Genomic DNA, 23,465 nt, shown 5'->3' with positions numbered 1-23,465 from the left:
TCGGCAACCATGAGCGGGCCGAGCCTTCCTGGCCCCACCCCGAGCCAGTAAAGCCCGCTCTGCTGCGATCCTGTTACTAATTGGCCAATTTGTGAAAGCTGCGCACGGATTCTCGCTACGAACGAAAGTGCGGCTAATATTCGGGGTGCGGCTTATCTATTGACAAAGACAGCAACATTGTCGAGGCACCGGGGGTGCGGCTTATAATCCGTGCGGCTTGTATTCGTGAAACTACTGTATATTAAAATGAGTTAAGATACATATCCTAGCTAAGTGGGATTAAAATAACTTAAAGGTGTTGTGTTATCTCTTAGAGCTTGTATTTCTAAGAGCAGAATCAGCAAAACTTGCAATATTACCAGGGGAAACATTGTGATCAGTGTGAACAGCGTGCACACTTCTTGACAAATTTCAATTTTTTTCACTTTTTCTCTTGTGCACTGGTTATGATAGAGGGTCAGAGAAAAAGATAATCACTCTTTGCTCTGTGCTTCAGAATGGTTTGCATGGTCTCATTGCCTTGTCTTCTCTCCAGGCTCCTCACCTGTGAATAAGAAAAACAAGATGTCACCAACTTTATCAGCAGGGATTAAAGTTAACTTAGATGTCTAAGTGCAAACCAAAATCCTTCTTTGCTACACTAAAAGACTTGATATTTGCCTAAGCTTTGTACTTCACCCAGCATATAGGGTTGTACCTGCAAACACAGGGAATGCCTTGGCACTGCACTTGAGAATTCCAGCTCTCAGTCAGGTTTTGGTAGAGAAACCAGAGGAAAAAATCCTCCTAAAGTTTGAGTCCAATTGGTAAAATCAGAACACGCCTAATATGCTGACCAGTCCCTTTTCTTCAGAAAATGTAATTTGGGCTGCTACATTTTTGTAAGAGTAAGAGAAACATCCTTTAATCTTGCTCTTCTTCAGAGTATTTATTCTGGAGATGGGAAATCTAGGAGGAAGAAGGAATAGAAAAGAATATGAAGAATGATCAAATGCAAAAATACAAGATGGGTTAATGATCCCCCATGCAGAAATCCTGTAGAATAAGAGCTAAGTCTTTAAGGCGGTTTTTTAATAACATCTGCCAGAGAAAAGAGTGAATGTGATCAAAGTGATTTGTTGTTGCATGCACTTCCTTGATTCTCACAAAATCACTCTGCTTGGATAGCAGCTGGTGGAATGGGACCTGAAATTCTACCTCTGAGAACAATTTAATGGGCAGTTTTCAAATTAAGAAATATGTAGTTCACAAGACTAACCAGCAGAGAGCAACACTATTTAAATTTGAACTGAGCATGATATCTTGACAAACTAATTATTACATTACTGTGCATAAAACTGTATAATGCAGCACGTTAAATGTAATGCTCTGTTACATTAGTCACAGCCACTCACTGCCAATGCATTCCAATGTAATGTCTAACCCAGAAAAACATGTATGCAAATCATCTGCATACTTGCTTTTAATTTGCATGATCTTGAGGGGTTCTTCTGAGGTTATGATGTATGGCAAATTTGCAAAATTAAACACAGATGTACTTTTATTTCACACACAAAATTTAACTGCAAAGCTTTAACAAGGAATTTGCACAATGAAATTATTCCCTCTAGCCACCATAAGGGGTCAGATGGTTTGGAATGAACTCAGTTTGTGCAGGGTATATTGGGCAAATAAAAACCATCTGTTTTATCTGCAAGTTTTCCTGTATCTGTTGGTGGAAAAAGGTTACCATCTCCTTTACATGGAAGTCGTTGAAAATTCCTAGTCTGGAATTACTCCAATCCAATCACTCTCTTGTTGTAGCTACTGCACAACAGCTATAAAAACTGTCTGCACAGGTTGGGGCATTGGTGAGCTTATCTGCTGAGCTCAGTCACCCTCAGAGAAGCCCTACAGTCTAGGCAATGATTTTTTTTGTCCTTGTCTCTGTTTTGTTCAGCTTCCTAAAGATGGAGGGACCAGTTTAGAATCCAGCTGCACCAAGAATGGCAGAGTAACAGGCTTTCCCAGATGGTGGGAAAGCCTCATGTCTATCCTGGTCCACAGATTTATACTGGAAGATGATGTGTCTGCCAAAGAACCTAGTTTCTTAATGCTGCCAGTGAGCAGAGCATCTCTACCGTTCTCAGCCTGGGAGGTGTCTTGGAACTGTTCTGAAATTGATAGTAAGAGATGCTGTAAGGTGGCATGGATTCCTTGGCAAATATGAAATAGGTTCTGAAGGGAGAAATCCTGCACTGTCACAGTCATATAGTATCTCTAATGTTCTTTTCCAATCTGCATTATTTTTTCACTGAGGCTGAACCAAAAGGTTAGCAAAAGATACAGACTACCCCTTTCAATTATTTTAAGAGGAAATTAAAACTTTTATCTTAAACATGTTCCCAAAAATGAACAAAAAATAGGGGGAAAAGTGTTTAACTGACAGTGTAACATAAAATTTGTAAAGTTAAGTGGCTTACTGAGCATCTTACAGCAACATAGTACATACAGTATATTGATGCAGAGGCAGGTAACCAACTTTCTATGAAAATCTTTCTGTTTCGCCAAATTAAATCATTCGGTCTGTTTTCATGCAGGTTCACCCACAAAGCATTCTAGTAGATTATCTTGCAAAAAGGGATATTCAGAGTAAATTTTAATTAAATATTGCTAAATATTTCCAGAAGTTGAATGTGAAATGAGCGTAGAGATTTCACAGCAGCAGTCTGCTCCAAGAAATTGTAGTCAGCTAGTTAGGAAAAAGGAGTTGTACCACATGTGTAGGCGAAATACTGGACATGTTAAAAATTATAAGAGTTCAAAAGAAAGAGTGAACAGAAAATGTGGAGGTCAATCAGAAGTAATTTTGATTTTTTAGTCAGATTAACTTCCCAAAATTTCCGGAAGAGTATGGAGATCTTTACAACACAAGATCATGGAACTATCACTGAGTAAATAACCTGCTTCAAAAGATCCTCCAAGCTTGCCTGTACTCCTGAAATCACAGTGGAGATTATGTAATATGCAATAAGAATATGGGACTTTTGATATGAAGAAGTGCAACAGCACTTGGAGGAGTTAAAGAGGTGCAGAAGTGCAACAGCACTTAGAGGAGTTAAAGAGGTACTTTTTCATTAGTTGGTTCTGTTCCTTTTTGGTTGTTTCCTAGTCTGCTCGTCCTGGCATGGTTGAACAGTGAAAACCAACTGAACTCAGTTGGTTTCCACTCTGATCTGAAGTGTAGCAGACGATGCTTTTATTACAAAGGGTGAGTAATGTCTCACACATTCACATTTATCAAATTTTTTCAAATGCAGCAATTAATTGAAGTCTCACATAATGCCAGGAACCATCCTGCCTTGTGTAAGCTCAGTATAGAAGAATATTAGAGCAGCTTTCTCTTAGAGCATTTAATATGACATATCTTAGGTCATTCACTTCTTTTGGACAGTAGTCAGTATATTGCCAGTACTCTTCCCCTTTTACTAAATACCACAAGAATTTTTGTCACTGATGTCTATGGGGCTGATACTTATGGAAAAGATGACAAAGCTCCAAATGGAAACTGAAATCAAAAGGAGTACTCCTCAAGGACAACAGATGCAAAGGAACCCTCAGAAAGGAAGGTCTTCTTGCAAGACAAGTTATGAATCCCATCTGAATTGGAAGGATTAGGGCAAAGAGCTAAAAGAATATGAGTTAATGAATAGAGGGACTGCATAAGAGGCAAAAGACCCCTTTGTCTTCTGGAAACATTGCTCAATTCTATCATAAACTTTCTGGCATTATGGCAAGTTGGAGGAAAATGCAAACTGAGGAGCATCTTTTCCATCTCATGTAATATCTCCTTGTCTGCTTTATCTTCTAATTTTTATCAAGGGCATTATTTAAAGTAAAGAAGCAGAGACAAGGCAGGCCAGAAATTCATTTTTTGCCACATGGTGTGGTGTGCTTAGCACTCCCTCCTACTTGTGCCTGAGCACAGCCCTGTCCCGCTTGATAGCTGTGATGTGTCAGCTCAGAAGGTACAAATTGCTACAAGATCCAGTAGATTCAGCCTGGAGTGCATTTATTCCAACACCTTTGGGGCTGTGGAAATATGAAGCTTGCATAACCACAAACAGGACAAAGGCATAGCCTCTCCAGCAGCTTTCCTGCTGTGCAGAAACAGATGGCAAGATACAGGAATTGTGAGCTCTATTCCTCACACATAGACCTGATACTGACTCGTCCTTTTCACGGTTTTTAACACCATCAAGATCTCCAGAACCATATTGGAGGAAGATATTCTGGTTCCAACAGACACATATAAGGAAATCACAGGTCATCTCTGCCTAGACAATCTGTACAAACCTCCACTGCATCAGTCATTGCCTTCTTGCAGCAAGGTCAGCTGTGTCTGGAGGGCTGCCCTGGTGGCTGAGGGTGACAGTGTCTTGTGTTGTCCTCTTTGCATGCTTTACAATCCAGCTTGTTCTATGTTCTATGGGTTTTTTGTGGGGGTTTTTTTGTTTTGGTTTGGTTTTGTTTTTTTGGGTTTTTTTTGCCACTGATTCCTCTCTCAGTTGCTGGCTGGGATGAAGTGGGAGTCAGCTGGGATAAACCGGGATATCCAGATGCAGAGGGAAGGACTGCTGCAGTACTTTTCTTTCCGGAGGAGTGCATGGACATGTCTTCAGTGAACATCTCAAATATCACTGCTCACTACCTCTCAATCCTGACCAGTCTGCAGAATTTCTGGACTTTTTCTTTCACCAGTTATTTCTAGGATCTTGATCCTCCCTTTCAAAAAAATCCACACTTTAAATGGAAGGGCCATGACATGAAAATTAGACATGTAGAGAAGACTATAATAGTAAGACAAGCATACAGCAACTTCCCAGCCTCCAGCAACCCAGAACCCAAAGTTTTCCTGATTCTGATGTAGTACTTGTATAGCAGTAAAGTATTGCAGTAGTGTTGTATAGCAAGAAATGGATTATTCTTCCATGAATCTGTCTGGAAAGATTGCAAATGGATTTTCGTGACTTGGAGGAGGCTCAGCTGTATTTTGTTTTAGCACCACTGCTAAGCATGAGAAGACACACTGTAGCCTAATAATATCTTCCTTATCAGCACGTCTCAAAGTTCTGACAAATTTCTGAGTTATAGGTGAGTGAATTATTTGGGAAAATATTCCCAGTTACACATTATAGACGATTCTTTAGCTGTGAGCTTTGGTTTGGGAAAATCAGTATCTAAGTATCCATCATATGAGCACACACCTAGCAAGTTGCACGCAGAAGAGATACTAGGCACCACATAAATCCATAGAAGGGTTAGAAAACTAGTCTTCTGGAATTATGACTTTCAAGTTAAAAAACAAAAGCATCAATTTAAAAAGTGTACTTTTTGCTAACTCTTTCACAGATTGGCTTTTGAAAATATGAGAGTTCTGAAAGCTTTCCTTGGAAGATGGCATAATCTTCAAAATCATCCCAGTGAGTACACTGCCAACAAGTTATTTCAACACAGCTGCTAATCCATCATGTGCATTTTATGGAAAGAGTTTCCTCATATATCAGATCTGTTGGGCTGCAAGCTAGTCATTGTATGTTGTGTCTTCACCTGAATTTTTTGACTGGAATAAAGGACAAAAGCTATCAACTCACTGTGTGCCAGTTTTCTGAATGACAGAGATAAAAATACAGTTTGGAAGCTGCTTATTGCTACATTATGCAGTCATTTTTTAAATAGTTAAAACTCCAAAACCCCAAATAAATAAGTTGGAATATCATTTGCTGAACACAAATTTCTAGATGTCTGCCCACAAGGGAAAGAGAAGCCACTTTTTGTATTTGTTGAACAGAAAATGTGGCATTGCAAAGTCTATGAATTACATAGTGTTCTCCCTGAAAAATAGAATTGCATAATATGTTGTTTTACTACTGCACGTAGTAAAAAATCATTCTTAGGTCCCAAAGCCAGAAAAAACAACACATGAAAGGACAAACTGACTACAAGTTCACTGCTTTGGATATAAAAAGGTATCTGGCATGATGAAGTCTTTTTTAGTCCATGTGGTTTTCATTTGAATTGGTTCATGTAAGGTTCTTTCAAGAGGAGGAAAAAAATGCGATAAATCTCCTTAGGAATAGAGCCGTGCAAGCTTGGGAAACTCGCTGGGCAAGGCAGCTTCTTTTGTTCGCCAAATTCTAGGGGCACAAGAGCCTAATGAGAGCTTAATTAAAATTGATGTGAAAAAATTAAACACTCTAAAGTATTGTTTGGGGGCTTGCAGAGCTCATGCCAGTGAAAGTTGATAATTTTGTGGGTTTGGAATTTAATTAAATTAATTTCTTTTTTTCCATCTACAGAGCTCTGTTGCGATCTCTTTTCTTTCCATCTAAGAAACAAACTAGAGAAACGTTGATAGGAAACAGCCCATCTTTCTTCTCATCTTCAGTTTCCCTGGGTCCAGGAGAGTGAGTATTTCAGTGTTCACGTCACAGTTGAGACGTTCTTCTCCTTTCAAGATATTTTTCTACGTGGTCTTCTGCAGGCAAGCATGAAATCATTCTGCTTGAGCTCTGAGCATATGTGCATTCATGCTACGCATCCTTGGACAGAGCACTCTGCTGAGCACAAATTGATATTTTCTGTCTTTCAGCAGGGGCTTTAGCTTGGGCTCGGCACTGTAAATGCAGTAACATGGCTTCCAGTTCAAGGCTGTCATACATCCAACTGGCTCAAGTCTTGGGCAGAAAAACTTGTATTCTGCCTGCAAAAGGCTATGCAGACATTCTCTGATACTCATTCACACTGAGCTTGATCTGATGCCTGCTGGAATCAGTGATAGTCTTTATACTTCAATAGGTTTTGCAATAAACTTCCTTCAATGCCTTGCAAGAAGTATTTATCACTCAGAATTTCTAGGGACTTCAGTGGGCCTCAGAATGCTCAGCATCTAGATGTGTTAGATTTTGCCATTTCAGTTCAGACATCCTTTTCACACAAAAATTACTCTCACTCCAAGCAGATTTCCAGCTTGGTGACAGATTTAGAGCATGAGACCCATTCACCATTCATCCTCTCCAGCCTCTGCCTGGAGAACTTTGAACTCTGGCAAGTTCATGGACAAGGTTGGAGCTCTCTTTGCTTGTAGCATTACCTGATTATAGCCTACTGTGCAAGAAAGGGCTGGGAATCAGTGGTGTTACATCAGCCCCATAAGCTGGAATAGTAAGGCAGTATGTATATAACACTTTATAAGGTTGCTTGAAAGAGAAATGGCATCATGAGTGAATATATTTTTTGATGGAACTGTTTCATCTAGGTCCTTAATAGTGACACTCTCCATAGGTATTCTAACAAAGTTTCAATGTCAGGTAATTAATTCTCTGCTTATTTTTACATCAAAAATATTTACTCAAGCTAGAACAGAAAAGTTTAGTCTATTGGCAGTGATTTTTTGGGGTTGTTGATTTTTTTTTCATTTGGCAAAAGAAGCTAAAATAAGCAGGTCCTTTTGGGTTTTTTAAAAAAAGCAATCTGGTTTTGGGAGGAAAACACCCACTTCCTGCAGTGGTTAATCTTGAAAACAGAATTTTGGGACCCCTCTCTTATAACTTTGTATTACAAACCAAGTAGAAAAACAACTATCTGAGTGGTGGAGCAACATGATCAGCTGTTTTTCTGCTAAATTAAGCCTTTCTATGAGCTAGGCCAGTGGATATCAGCTATCTCTGGATATGAATGTATTTGTGTCTCAAGGGAATACCATGGGTATTTTGATGAATAATCAAGCCTCTAGACAGCACAACAGAGACTATCTCTTACATATCGTTCCCAGGGAAACCAAACTGAAAGCAGAACTTTCCAAAGAGGAAGCAGCCATCGCAAAACACTGACCAGCTGTAGGTGGATGTGCTTCACAGAAATACTTCTGGATTTTTATCTCTTTTTATCTATTTCTTAACAACAAATAGATATTTGAATCCCATTGCTCCTGCAGGTGAATTCAATTCACTAATAAAGAACATACTTTGCCAGCCACATCACCTCTACATCTGATTAAGTCCAATGCAGTCTGTTCAGTAGACACAAAATCCTTTCCCGGAGCCTGAGAGGTGTCAGGACAATGAACCAAAAACCCAGTCGGAAGCATTTGTCCGACTTAACTTTTGCAACTTTTTTGAAAAAAATTTCTTCAAATCACCTGAAACTAAGTAATAAAGCTCAAGTACTGTAATTTCATGTAAAAATTTGTTCTGTAGTAACTATCCCTGCCTCTCTACCAAAGCTAGCTTCTTATGTTATATGCACTCTTATCTGTGATATTTTATTTTAGTAGTCTCATCAATACAAAGAACTTTTAAAGCCAAGTTATGGCAGTATCAGAGTCAACCCAGAATCTTTTGATCAAATAATCAAATTAAATATCAAAAGGCAATTAAAATTAAAAAGATTTCAGTCTACCTCCAGTTTTCAGTCAAGCATGATGAAAGCATTATTATTATTTTATTAGCTTCCATTTTCTTGAATCCTACCATATGGCTTGAGTGATGTGGATCCACAATTACTGAAGAAGGTTTAACTTAGATCAAAGCATCATTGAATTCAAAATGTCACTACTTTCTCTGAATTTCTGCAATACTGTTCCATGCATTTCTTTCTGACCCATTGCCTTATATTACAGCAAATTCTCAGTTTACACAACACTTCTTACATCCACAAAGGCATCAAATACATGACAAAGAAATACTATTGCACTGAGATTTTTCATATCCTGTCAATTCTTTTCTTCATCTTCAATTAAATATTCTTATCAGGAAGAAAACAGATCTTCCTAGCCACAGTATTTAGAATCCTGGGATATAATGTGAACAGTATGCTGCTCTTGCTATAATTATTAGTGATAGTTTTGTAGTATGTAATTTATGCCTTATACAACATTAAAAATCAGCATATTTCTGTGCTCAGTATATTTCTCATTTAGGGGGAGATGTGACACCAGTTGCACCTGGACGAAGTGCGATACAAAATAACAGAAGAGAGGCCCTAAGAGCTCAGTGACTGGTGGGATAAATATGCCAGCCAACTCTGCTGACTGCAAAGCAAACCAGCTCCATGAGCTCCCAGAATTGTTAGGATGACAGGAAGATTGCCATCCACTGACCTGAAGCTCATATTGTACATACAGATCAGCATTAGGAGGCTGAATCCCCAAACTGTCCCCCACATATAGAGCAAACGGAAAGAAATTTATTCCTTAAGAAGAATTCAAAGCGGGATGTGTCCTGAAACACTGCTTGCAAAGGTATTTTTATGTCTCTAGTGATTTTAGGAGGAGTGAAGGAAGCCTCCTAACTTGAGCACTTTGTAGTTAGATATTCGGTGCTGTGAGTACTGCTGTGGTACAGGGACAGGGTAGCTCCATTGTTCTTTTGAGGGCTCTGCCCATTTTTTTTCTCATTAAATTTCCAAAATTTTTATAGCAAGAGCTGTGGTCTTTCTCTATCCTTTACATTTCCCAAAGCCCAGACATTCATCTGCAGAGTAGTAGAGAGATCAGACACCAAGAGAATACAGAAAAAGAAACCAAAGAGAAGCATGGAGAGGCAAGTTGTGGTGTTCTGAGTGTGTGTGTGTGTGTGTGTGTCAGTGTCAGTGTCAGTGTCAGTGTCAGTGTCAGTGTCAGTGTGTGTGTGCATCTGCCATGATGGTTTAAGTATGGTGTTGACATGTCTGTAGGAAGGAAAGGACAAAATAATTTCAAAAAAGTATAACACCAGTAAGGTGATTGTGAGGGAATGTAATTAAGGGAATATGAGGCTATGAGTGCTGATACAACACAGTGGAAAGGGAAAGGAAATAAGAGGCATGGGAACATAATGGCTAATGAAGGATCTTAGAAGCTGAAGCCAAGAATTTAACTTCACAAAAAGTACATCAGGAGCCCAAGGATGTGCTCGGTTCAAGCAGACAAAAGCCAGACACAGTGGGACTTGCTATGCAGCTTTGGGTCATTATTACATGTTGGTTCCATTATTTCTGTCTTCATCAAGTGTTATTAACTCATCATCACCACAGGCTGCCTTTTTGTCATGTAAAGCTTTGTACTCTGAACAAAATGTCATTCATTGCTCATAGCTTCCTCCAAGCAGAGGAGCAATACCTTTGTCACTGGAGGGATAGCCATGGTACCTGAATCGCTGCAGCTGCTACAGAAGTGTGGCAGGTCCTGCCAGGGAGCTGGTGCCCTTCTGGAAGAAAATACAGCATCAACTCCATGTGTTAAACCTTTAAGGTGCCTAAGTGTGTATAGCCAAAATTTTCCTCATTGCCAAAAGCTGCTAGGGTTTGAGACCCAAATAAAAAGATAGCTCATTTGAACCTTACTTTGGTTTAAAGTAAAAAGTCTGTTTCATCCTTTGTTTTAGAACAAAGTTATTACCAGGATTTTTTCAATACTAGAAGGTGGTTTCAGTGTCAGCTATACAGCTATCTAAATATTTGGAAAGTGTCACCAGATTCCATGGGTTGTCCTTCACAGCAGATTCTTCAACTTTTACAAGACCTGTAACTGTAATTTTGACTGAGTTTCCATTCAGATGCACATTAGGAATGGTTTTAATCAAATTAACTGGGTGCCACTCATCAACTAAATATTTACAAGTAGGTATTTTTTACCTGTGGTGGGGGACAAACATAGCAGACATTCCTAGAAAAATTTCCTGGCTAGCTGTTTCTGGTGCTTTTGTTTCTGGCTTTCATTATTAAGCAACTATTCACTGCTTGATAAGCCCCTGATGTCAATTCAATCCTTTCATACTGGGCTTTGGTTTAACTTGCAGCAGATTATTCTGTCTCTTGCATTGAGTTCAGCTGTCTGTGACTTCCTTGCAAAAGCAGGTATTTTCTTTGTGAATAAATTATTCTTCTCTGAGATATTATTCAGTTTTGTGCACACTGGCACTGCTCTCTGGGTTTCTTTTGTAACCTGCTCTGTACCAAACACAGGCACCTTCTGGGACATTTATCTATGCCCTGGGAAAGATGTGCAGTCCCAACCTGCTGTTTCTTCTCACTTTCAAAGAAAGGCAGGGCAAGTCTACTGTTGGTTGTAGTTTATTTTTTCTTGATCTGCTGCCACACAAGGTTATCAGTAGACTGAGCAGAGGAGTGATGGTGATTTGTTTCCCCCGTCTCAGAAGTGTAGTTCACCCTCAGAATATGTATGGCAGGAATGTGATGTCCCTATTCCAGTGAGCCAGAGACAAAAATCTCTGCAGCACAAGACCAGAATCAGCCATTCTGCTCTGTTGTGCACTGCAAGATTCTCACACCAGCTGGATGGGTGTCACAGCTGCAAACTGAGTGAGAAGTACCTGGCTTTGCCTTGGGCATGGAGCCAGACGCAGAATCTGACACAATCCCACGATCATGCCCAGCTCCCAAATGCTTTACTCCTGTTAAAAATCTCCATCCCTTTCCTGAGAGCCGTTTATTTTAGGGAACATCTGTTGTGCTGGTGTAACTGGAGGGCACGTTGTGCTGGTGTAAACAAGCCCAAGGGAAGTTTCATGCTGTCTTCCCACCATGTCCTCTTTGTTCTGCTCCCTTCTCATCCCAGTGACAGCTGTCTCCTGGGCAGAGCTTACCATTTCCTTGGAAAACTGTGGTATTTTTAGCCTGATTTCCTAATAACATGAGAATTGTGAGATCAAGTCCTTCATGTGTTTGTGGAAAGGGCCATTGCAGAAGTACCCTACAGCTCTTACCTCTCCTGGTAACTTTTTTACCCTGTTTATCAGCCTCAAACAAACATGTCAGAAGGTTCAAGAGATCTGAAATGTCAAATGACTGGTATATCTCCTGAGACAAAAGTGCCATGAAAAGGAAAGCATGGTAATAGCACCACAGCAAATATTAGACCTCAAAAAATTTCTCTCTTCTTTGCATCCATTAGAGACAAATGTATAAGAAACCTAACTCCTTCAGTCCTGCTGCTAGTTGAGCTACTGGTTTTTTTAAAGCTCAGTGTAAAGAAGGGTCCTCTCATTGGACACTCCCTCCAGTCTCACTTGGGTATGTAGACAAGACTGATAGTGCAGAACTGTCTCCTGCAAGCTGTGTAATGACTGAAACATGGGGAATAGTGTCAGAAGACACTGTTTATGCTTCTGCTCGGTTTCCCAAAGCCTCAATACTATGAAGGCCCAATGCTTACACCCTTGTTTATATTTGAGGTTTGCTTTTTATTGCTGTTTCCACATCCACTGATGTATGTGGCAGCAGAGGTGTGAACTGAGAGCAGTTTTATCTGTAGATGTCCATGTGCAGCAGGTCATCTGGCCATGTACAGGAAACCTGGCTTCCACTGACAGGTTTTCCATTTTCTCTCTAGAAAATTTTTGTAAGAAAGAGCATCTGTTAGATCAGACAGTCTTCACTGATACATGCTAAATAGATGATATGCCAAAGAACCAGTAATGTTAATAATGAGTAATGGGCTATTCAGATATAACGAGGACCCCCAGCTCATTGAGTCTGACATCTTAATCTGACACTACTTCTCCAGTCTGTGAAGTTGTGCCCTACTAAATGCCTAAATTTCAGTAAACTAAGAGTGACCTGGAAGTTAAATTAAATATTCGATTGTCATGAAAGAAATTACCTTGCTGTGCAGTTTAAATTCTGAGAAATTCCATTAAATGTGTGTAGACAAAATGTTTAGGCTTCACACTATGAAAAACCCCAAAACCAGACAAGGGCAATGGGCAACTTAATCCCTTTGTAAAATTTTGTAATGTTCTAACCTATGCTTTTGCTTGTTGCAAAACTAAGTTGACACTGAACTTAAATTTTAAAAGCATTGTAACGACAATTTTTTTTTTTCTCTTTGTCCTTAGTCTGAAGTTAACTTTAGGTTTGATCAACTCAGAGACTTATTTGCTAGAAGCTACTGGCAAGAGTGATGAAACATTGTCGTGAATTTTCATCTTGTTCCATTACATTCCATCAAAAATACTGGAAAGGTTATCCCTTTGTATTGTGTTAGGATTCCTCAGACAGGCTATGGCGTCTGTGAAAGGTTCTCAGTAAATATTGGTTTTATTTCCAGGTATAATTTTGGAAGATAACAGTTGCACAACTTTCCAAAGAGCAATAGCATCGCAGTAGCACAAATTTACAGCTTTTGGACCAGAGCTATGGCATATGGATCTGAACTGTTTGTGACTCAAACCACAGAGTAAGCTGATGCTTTCCTGAAAAAAAATATAATGATTTTTTCTCAGCTCTGTTGGTAGAAAGGGGAAAAGCTCTCAATCAAAATGATGTTACCTGACTGCCTGACAGTAATGTAGACTCTGGGAATTCAGGTAAGTAGGAAAAAATGCATGTAATAGAACATGAGTAGATCTGTTTTTGAAGCATCAGCTTCAGCTGGGGAGATAATGGGCTATTGAAAAGGTTCCTTGTGCTGGAAAGATTAGGCCTGCTAGGGAAGACATGATTATACCATCCCTCTCTCAGACATCTGAATGCTCTTCCTGAAGCCTTTTCTATTTGTTTCTGACGTGAAATTTTACTTTATTTGCCACAATAGGGTAGTATATAGTCTACCTCCCATTAAGGTCCATGGGGAGACTTAATAGAAGTGAGGTTGGCAAACAGCCCTGGTCCATACTACATTGTTTGAAATAGTTGCTCAACTTCCCATCTTTGACATTGTTTTCAAACATACAAGCTTTTTTAAATGAAAAGAGTAAACTCAAATGTCAGAACCATTAGATTTTCTTTTATCCTTCATGAACACAACTGACACAGGATATAGCTCTAAAAATTTGGGTAGACCTGTTAAATAGGAAGACTTCTTTATAAGGAAAGATACAGACAGTAGAGAATTGTAAAAATCTGAAGAGTGACAGTATCATATCTGTAGATAAGATGAGTACATGAAAGAGGGAATGCTAAGGAGAAAAGACCAAAAATGTGTGGAGGTTTTATTAGTGAACAATCTCATTAGAATGATTCATAGTTGAGCAATTTTGCCTTAGAGGAGTTCCTTTGATTCATGGCAAGAAACTGGGAGGCTCTGGAACCGAAGAAAACCAAGAATTAGTCATGGAAAACACCAAAAGTTTAGAATTTCAAACGTAGGTGATTATTCCAAATGTTTTGAATCTTGTAGCATTGTAGTGTTAGATGTCAGATTTCATACTAATATTAGATGTGGACAGTTTGTCCCAAGACCACTGAGATAATTTCTTCAATACCGGGCAAGGATGAGTTTTAACTGATTGGTTTCTCAGGGATATTTGTCTAACCCGTTCTTGAAAATTTGCAAGGAAAGAAATAAAGTGCTATTCCTAATCTGCTCCTGTATTTTATTATGTGATCGGATCACTGATAAACTGGAGGGATTCTGTTAGCCAGCTGTATATCCACGTTAGATGAAAATATACGGGACTAGATTTTCATAACTTCCTTATGTGTCATTTTCCAGTTTTGCAGATCTTTACAACCACCCTTTCTGTCCAAAGGTAGTCTTCCTGTTGTCTTTGGGGTAAGATAAGGCCAACAAGCAACCAATGAAAGCTATTATTGCTACTTTAATGGAATTAGCATTACTATTGCTATAATTAATGGCATTACTATTTTACTTTGTTTATATGAGGGATTGCTGACAGGAAGAAAGCCAAGAATGAAACAAAATTTTGATAGACTAATATTTAAACCTTAGGGAAGTTGGATTCCATCTGAAATGCAGGCAAACACGAAGTGGAATGGGAAGTGTAGTCAAAGCCACTTTCCTGCTCCTGAGGGAATTCAGACATCAAGGTACAGCAGGACTGGGCCATGTGTCAAGGGAATGTTGCAGGACAAAATGAGCATCTACCAGTCCAAAACATCTGCCTCCTCCCAACACATTTCTCACCAATATTCCAGATTCTGCCAACACCTACCTCCAAGGTGCCCCAACAGGTATAGTTAGTGACAAAGTGCAGAGTTAGCACTGTGTTGCCAAGTAGCACAAATGCAGGCCATGAGAAATTCCCTGCTGAATTGCATGACCTACACAAGTGTGGCATGCCCACCAACACCCAGGACTGCAACATCCGTTTGTCATTTTTCCAGGAAAATGTTTCCAACACTTTAAAGTTTCCTGCACTTATTGGAGATTTTGGTTTTTTGTGGCATTTATGTCCATTTACGTAACTTCTGTAAATCTGTTGCTAATTGTTTTATTTGTTTCTTTATTTCATTTGTCCGATGCCCTTTGAGTGGTTTTAATAAAATCACGTATTATGACTAATGGTCTCTGTCCCCCATCAGAGAGCACTTTTATGTCTCAAATAAAGAAGGTTTGACAACTGGACCCCACGCCTTCATTCTTTACACATCCAAGTCTCCAATCCCACCCTTTGACATAATGGGAACCCTTCAGGATGGGACAAGGTGACGCTCACACTGTGCAGGCTGGGAGGGCATTGAATCCACATGGTAGTCAAGTTTCCCATCAGACAATAATGAAGCACTGAGACGTAGCCTTCAAGATTTGCAGAGGAAATTGTAATGGTGTGCTTCTCCCCCCCATTCTCACATATATCCATATTATATCCCATAATCTGCTCAGATTGTAATCACCAGTGCTGGTTGCAATGGTGTATTTGGTCATGAGGGCTCTATCCAACTCAAACTAGTTTTGGGGAGACAGATAAGAACCAGATAATAGCCAAAGTCTGATTTGAGCAATGCCACCTAACCACGGTGCTTGTCAAGGTCCAAGTCAAGCCAACTTTGGAAGAAACATTTGTAGTTGAAATGCAGATATAACTATGAATCCATTATCTTACTCCTTACACTGTGGGAAGCCCAGGACCCATTGAGGTCTACAGCAGTGGGCTGCATACCAGGATCTGCCCTGGAATAGAAACAAGATTACTTCTCCAGTCAAAAAGAATCCCGATTGCATCTGTCACTCTGTAAGTGATTTGGGAAGAAACCCATAGAAATTTTGAAATCTTATCTAGGTGATATAAATGGCTGAATGTGCACATATAATCTTTTAGACATAAACTATTCACTAAGGCTGGGACTAAGTTGGATTCAGCTGTACCTCAGCTTCCTTCTGAGAAGGAGTTTATAAAGCAAGAGGATAATTTCTGAGCTTAAAAATTTAACGGGAGAGTCTCTCTGACAGTTTTGTCTATCAATTGTACCTTACCATCAAATCTTGTTTAACTGCTGTCCTATTTACAACCAAACTTCGTTAAATCACACTGTTTAATATCAGTAAATATTTTGCTACTTCTGTCTTATGAAGTGCAACACTCCACCTATGGCAGAAATGCACTTAGAGCACACTTAGGGGTTACAGTGTATTTGGTACATTCTAAATAAATGTCCCTCTGAATAGATTACTGTATAACTCAGCTAAGATCAAAGATCTAATTCACAAATAATTGAATATAAGCATCTATAGTGCTAATTGTTACAAAAGCAAAGTTACTGAACAGTGCAGGTTAGATGGGTCCAGAAATGGCTCTGTTCTTAATAAGGCTGTTCCAGGAGAAGTTAATTCACAAGTAAATATTCTTTTTCATTTCCTCCATTCTCCTCTGTCTGAAACCAAATCTGCTTGGCACTACAGCAGCTGGATTCCAAGATAAGGTTGTGAGATCCTGCAGAAACATGCTATGGTTTCTGTGTGTGCACAGATGTCAGCAGCTTTCTGCAGAGCAGGGATCCCTCTGTAGTGGCTCATAGTGACTTGACAGTGCTGTGCATTCCTAGACTCTCTCCTTATGCAAACCCACACTAATCACAGAAACATCACAAAGAGAAATGCGGAAATTTGAAAGGACAATACCATCAAATTCCACAATTTCAATAGCTCCTAGCATAACCCTGAGCAATGAGAATACATTGGCTGGCCCCAGGAAAAAGTCTGGTATGCTGGTCCAGAAGACAGTGTTAGTATTCCAAAGAGTGTCAGTGCAATATTTATATACTGATTAAAAAGCAAATCAGGAACTTCAGTCAACAAATTAGCCTAAAAGGTCTATTGCCAAAGTTTATGTGCAACATAATTCTACAGATTCATCTTCAGTGGCCCATATCCATCTCACTCAACTAATATTTTTTAAATATCTGCATTCACATAAGGCATTTTTATAGACATATAAAATACTAAATGTTGAACAAACCCTTAGAGTTCATAATATATTGGTGGTCTCTTCCCAAAGCAACACAAATTATAGTGTCAAAACACTCATTTTGATAATATAGAAAAAGCAGGGATTTTCATTTCAGTCCCTCAATAAGATAATTATATCTGCTTATCCTGGAATTCATTTGAAATTTGATGGTCTGAAATCCTAATCTTGACATTTTAAAAAAGTAATTTAAAAATAAATCTCTATGCTTTATCTTTGCAGAGATGCATGTTTTAAAACATTAATCAAATGGGGTCAAAAATCAAATGGGAAATATTTTCTTCTTAAATTGAAAAAAATATTAATGGTGAACATTATTTTGGGGCCTGAATCTTTATCTGAATGCCTGTCAACTTGGAGGAAGGATATTTCTTTCAGAAGGAAGTTTGCATGCAGTAAGGTGTGTCTTTTTTTCAGTTCCTAGGCCCAATTTCATTATAAATTACAGTATGTTTTACTTTAAAACAACACTTGGAGGCAACATTTGAAGTAGTTTGAAATTGATCAGAGGTCTGTGCTTGAGATATTTCAGTTTCAGTATTTACTATTGCATATTCAGAAAACTATAACTGTAAAAATCAGTTCAAACTCAGAATGAGATAACTAGGATATAAGAAGAAATGTTAGTGAGAAGAATATCATGAGAAAGGACAAAAGAAATAGTTTAATCCACAGAAAAATGCCACTGATATTTCCCAACACTCTGATAAACGAAATTTGCTTTGGGTAAATAAGAAAGGAAGAAAAACAGCTTGTATTGCTGGCGTGGATAAGAGCAGGTCACCCAGCACAGGCATTCTGCACCAGAAGGAAGAGTTCCTCTTGATCTTGGCGTTGGGTAAGCTGCAGAGACCATTCACTTAACCTCACAAACTCATGTAGAAATTAGAACAGCTAAAAAGCATCTGGAGTATGATCTTATTGCTCTATTTTTCTTCATAACTTTGCTGCAAATTCTACATTTTCATTTTCCAAGTAAACCAATTTAAATCTTGCCTTCTATGAAACGAATTTTGCATCATATGACAGACACAAGTGAAGCAGTTTTTAAAATCAAATTGTGCCACTTTCACTCTTGCAACGTCCTGGAACAGGTCCAGCCTGTTAAGAGAGCAAGAGTGTGCCTCTGACTGTGCTTAAAGGCCAGTAGAGACATCAGCAAGTGTCTCTTAGTTGTTTTTAGGGTTTTGTTGAGGATGTCAGGGCCACCAGTGAGTATGTGGCACCCAGAATTGCTCTTCACGTGTTACCCACTGGCTGCTCAAGGGTTCTTTGGGAAACAGGAGAAAATAGAAAGAATAGATGAGTCACCTCACAGGAAGAAATTAAGAAATGGTGAAGAGGTAGGACCTGGAGTTAAGAAAAAGTTTACGAGATCAAGAGATGGCAGAGACAAAGATGAGGAGGGGCAGAAGGGAAGAACTAGCCTGCACCAGGCAGGCTTGCCTTGAGGAAATTTCAGAGGGCAAGGGGAGGGGTCTTGTAGGACCAAGGTATGAGATGGGAATATGAGGCTTGTTGTCACACGGGACAATCCCATGAAACCAAGTAAGGTACGGAAAGAAATGAAGATCAGTTTATATGCATTGGAACTCTATGACCTTGCAGAGCAAGATTTCAGGTCTTAGCAACCTCAAGCAGTTTGAGAAGTGACTAAAAAAAAGGTGTCAGTGATGAACTGTGGGATACATCCTTGGTGAGACACCTTATCCTACAGAGATATCCTGTGCAACAAGGTACACAGTTTTCTGTGGTCCAGCACTGTTGCTTAGAGGAACTTATAACAAAAATTCAAAAGGAGATAAATAGGACAAGCTCATGTAATTTCTTCACTTGATTTCAATGTACAGGGAAATGAATACACAGGGATTTCAATGTATAGGATTTCCAGCAGAAAGAATTACTATGCAAGCATGCAGTCTGCCACAGGAACTATATAAAACTATATAATAAGAATCAATTTTAAAAAGCCCGACTGAAGCATTCACATAGTAAATGCAACCATCTTGAACAACAAAATAGAAAAGCTTTAGTAGTAGCAAGGGTTGAGAAACTGGATATTATAACAAAAGCCAGTTGGCCTACACTCATGACTAGCATGCAGGTGCTGGAGAATAGACACAGTTCAGCCACCATATGATCAAATTGGTTAAAACTGTTGTGACCATCTTAAGTTAATTATGTGGTATTCTGCAGAATGAATGGTGAAACAGAATCCTTTTGGGTCTAAATCATCCAAGGGAAGAAGAATGAACAAAATTATGTTGTTGCAGCCCTGGGAATCAGCCATGGGCCAGTACAGTGAGAGTGGGGAACAGAGCTCTTGTTAACATTATTAAAGGCAGAAATCTGACAGGGAACAGTCTCATTTGGGAAGACCTTAATTTCCAGATAGAGGCTGGAAAGCAACTGCAGCTTTCTGCCAGGTGCAGTAAAAAGGTCTGGAGTCAATTTCATGAGGCTGTAAAGAAATATAACGAAAGCAAACACAACCCAAGCTTTAAATGACCCCAACTGAGCTCCCTCTCAGAAATTTGTGAAGCTAAATTAGCCACTTGGGCACTTAAGAATGAGGAAGATTTCTTCACCCACATGCCCTGACCAGTGGAAAAAACAATTTAAAGAAAAGATATATAAGGGGAATAATTTGCTACAAACTTCAGTAAGAGCAGTAATGTTGACCACCAGGGTGAAACTGGGATGTGCAAGAATGGAAGTAAAATTCAGAGTTTAAAATAGTGTATTTCAATACCACATATTCTGTACCTCAGAATTTATCATAAACAGATGAGGAGAGGAGACCAGTGCCAGGCTGCTCAGGTTTGCCGCTCTTCTTTGAATGATCACTCTCAGTGTTAGGATGGGTGCGCAAAAACGCCTGCAGGACACTGGATTATACAACACATAAGCTACAGCCTCTCCTTAAAGGAGATTACAAAGACTTTTCAGGCATCCTGACATAAAATCATGTTTAATTCTTACCTTTCACAACAAATACTTCAACATAACAAAAAATGTTAAAGAATGAAGCTGCTATGCTCAGTGGTATACTCAGTTACTTCCAATATACTCTTAGTATACCAGGATAGAGAGAGGGACCCTGTTACAATTTAAAATTAAAGTACTAACTTATCATTAAGAGACATCAACCACTTGAGGTAAAGTTGAGGATGATAAAAAATTGAATGAGAAGAACTAGAATTAAAACTTAAACACTTCTGGAAGGCCATACTTCAAAATAAAGTCTTCATGACTGTGACTGCCCTTACAAACAATGCCTCCTGTATGGCCAAGAAGCTCAAATTCATGCTCTCCTCTGCAGTATTTGGTCAGTCACAAATTGTTTTCAGGTGACAATCAAATTGCATCCACAGATTTTTACCTTGTAGACCTTCCCACTCCATTTGTTGAAGTGTTTCTTGACCCTCATCACATAGCAAATAATCATCCAAAGAAAATATGTTGTCTTTTGTGCCCACCACATTCTACAAGTTCTTATTAAGCTGCAAAATAAGTTTATATAAGCCTGAGTATGATCAATCATTGCTGAGCCTCAAAGTAACTATGTAGCTATCTCAAATTGGGCATTGTTTTTGTTTTCCTAAGAGTCTGTTCTCATAACAAATTAATTTCTAAAGAATCTCAGGGACTCATAGATTTCTGAGACTGATGTTTAATTGCTTTGTAATGAAGTTCAAAAATAGTATTGATATAGACACTAAAAAAAGTTCTTAAAAAATTTCAGTTTAACTGGATATTTGTCCCACTTGAAAATTTCATCACTGTGCTAATGTATTTGCTTGATGCAAAATCAAGACCTATTTTCTTATATATTTACTGAGATTCTCTCAAGAATTTGTCCTTTGACATTTTCTTGCCTATGACTGAGTGTTTAAACCAGTAAGAGAAGGAAGAGATAGCAGGTTTAATATTTGATATGTGCCAAAAAGTCATTACCAAAGTATAGAACTAAATGAGACTCAGGTAGTGCAATGTGAATATTCAATGGAACTTAAAGGCCCAGGACAGTAATGGTAATTGAGCAAATCTGTGGGCAATCTTGTTTTCAGTCCCTGAAAAAAACCTGAGACTGGAATTTGTTCTTTTGTTTGAGGAAATGACATGAAAGTTCCAAAAATAGATGTTTCCTGACAGATTTAAAATAGCCTAAAAACTATCTACCTTGAACACAAGCAGTTTGTATGGAAGCAGATCCCCTCTTTACACAAGCAGAGACGTTTCTTAGGGCCAGGGTCTTCACCTCATGCTCATCCTTTAATTAAGTGTCTTTATTGAAGTGTTGCTTTTAAGAAATTCCACCTGATGTATCTGTATGATCTGGATAAGAACTGATGGATACATCTGTGAAACACAGCTTGTCAGGAAATGCACAATTAATACAAAGTCCTTAGTAGAAGTGCCCTGTTTTCAGTAAATAAAATTTCAAGGTCATGATAGCATCTAGCTTTTCTTTCTACTTTTTGACATGGTTTCTGTTGACAACAACAAAACAATAATTTGAGACTTGTCATAAAATTAGGAAATGTGGATTATTGCCATACTGTAATGAACAAATTTCTATGTTGTCATTGCCAAATTAACAACTTTTTTAATGAGGAAAGTTATTGTGTTACTTGCTATTAGGATCTGACATCCTGTCTTTACCAAAACAGAGAGGAAACAAATTTCCCTCTCTAGCAGGGTTAATGGTGTCAGTGAGGTGACTGTGAGAGGTTCAGGCATGACTACTACAACCAAAAGGAAAGTACTGTGCTCTTATCAAAGTTTGTATTTCAGAAAGAGATCATTCTCCACCTTAACACCAATTAAGCTTTTTTCCACAATTATGCTGTTGCAGAACTTTATTCCTCTGGTGTTAATTCACTTTTCTTATAACTTCAAATTAATGTTTATAATGTAAAATTTGTTAATTATATTTTTGGTACTCCAAAATAGTTTTTAAATTGTTTATTTTCCCCACCCTTGTGTTTACCATTCCACTGTGTCCAAAAGAAAGCAATCTCTTGTATAAAACTGGATTTATATTCCTTCTGCTCCTTCACTAATTTTCTTCATTGTTCATCAGTCTTGAACAAATTTCTCCAGATTTGAATAGAGCGCTCAAACTAATATTTCCACAGATGTTCTGTCAATGGCTTTGATACTTGTCTAACTTTCTGCAAATTCCCAATGCACCACTGTACATTCGTATTTTAGTAACAGTTTTGCATTGACAGCACGTAGTCCTCCTGCACAGGACAAGTGTTTCTAGATCTTTCTCACAAACATTTAACTGCTAAGCTCCTAGCTGCTACCAGATGTTATTATTACTGTTTCTTTGGGTCACTTATTGCACCCAATCTCGGCAGGACCTCAAGGTTCTCTTACGCTTTAACGTGATATCATGTTGTGTTAGTGATGCCTCAGCTTTGGATAATTGGGACTTTTATTTTAGCATAAACCAAATATTTCTTTCCAAATGGGAAGGCTGAACTGACATCTTTATACAGTATAAATCCCTAAACAAACTTAATAAAACCACAGACTGTTGTCAGTAGTGACTCTTTGTAACTCTTGCCATTTTTAATGGCCAACCTTTCACAAGTATTTGTTGTTGATTCTCTGCAAACCAACTTCTTGTGCTCTTCACAGTTGCTACAAAGATGCCTGACCCCAAGGCAAGATAGAAGAGATACAGTTTAGAAAAATATCTGGTAGAAAATGCATGCAAGTATTTAACTTGTTTATCATATCTTCCTTGGGTAAACTTTTGCTATGTTTTATACCTTTTTTTCCTTTTTTTTTTCTGTTTCTTTCAGGTAAAAATCCAAATTAAAACAGTGAATCTATTTAGGCTGAGAAACACATTGATGCAGCTATGTCACTTTCAAAAACTACAGAAATTCCTCCAAACTGTGCTGTACTGTGCTTTGGCATATGGGTGCAGTGGTCCATTCAGAACTTTAGGCTCTTTACACATTCAGAAAGTACATAAATATTTAGGCACTCACAGGAGAAAAGGGTGGCAACTGGGCAATTAAGGAAAAAAAATAAAAAAGCTTTACTTGGCTGGTATATCACCTTCGAATTATATAACTTAAGTTAAACGACAGTTCAATAACATGCCAGTTTTTGCAGCTGCACCTCTTAACTGAGAGCACCCTTCTTCCAAGGGGCTGGAGGGGGCTGTCATTGCAATGCAAAAGCAAACTGTGTCTTGTATCCATTCTCTGATGGGATGAACCTGAAGCTGTAGTCTGATCCATTTCTCTTCCGTCT

General features: G+C 38.6%; 1 long non-coding RNA gene across 2 annotated transcripts in view; it reads right to left on the bottom strand.

The window, feature by feature from the left end:
• Positions 1-243: 243 nt before the first annotated feature.
• The window catches only part of LOC116998211, a 233,012-nt gene continuing 209,790 nt past the window's right edge, over positions 244-23,465 (bottom strand). For both annotated transcript variants that reach the window (XR_004418337.1, XR_004418338.1), the window contains one exon: positions 244-544. This is a non-coding gene — a long non-coding RNA (uncharacterized LOC116998211). The remainder of the gene's footprint in view (positions 545-23,465) is intronic.

The sequence above is a fragment of the Catharus ustulatus genome, chromosome 6 (genome assembly GCF_009819885.2).
Source record: "Catharus ustulatus isolate bCatUst1 chromosome 6, bCatUst1.pri.v2, whole genome shotgun sequence".
Classification (NCBI taxonomy): Eukaryota; Metazoa; Chordata; class Aves; order Passeriformes; family Turdidae; genus Catharus; species Catharus ustulatus.
This window is presented reverse-complemented; position numbering and strand designations above follow the sequence as displayed.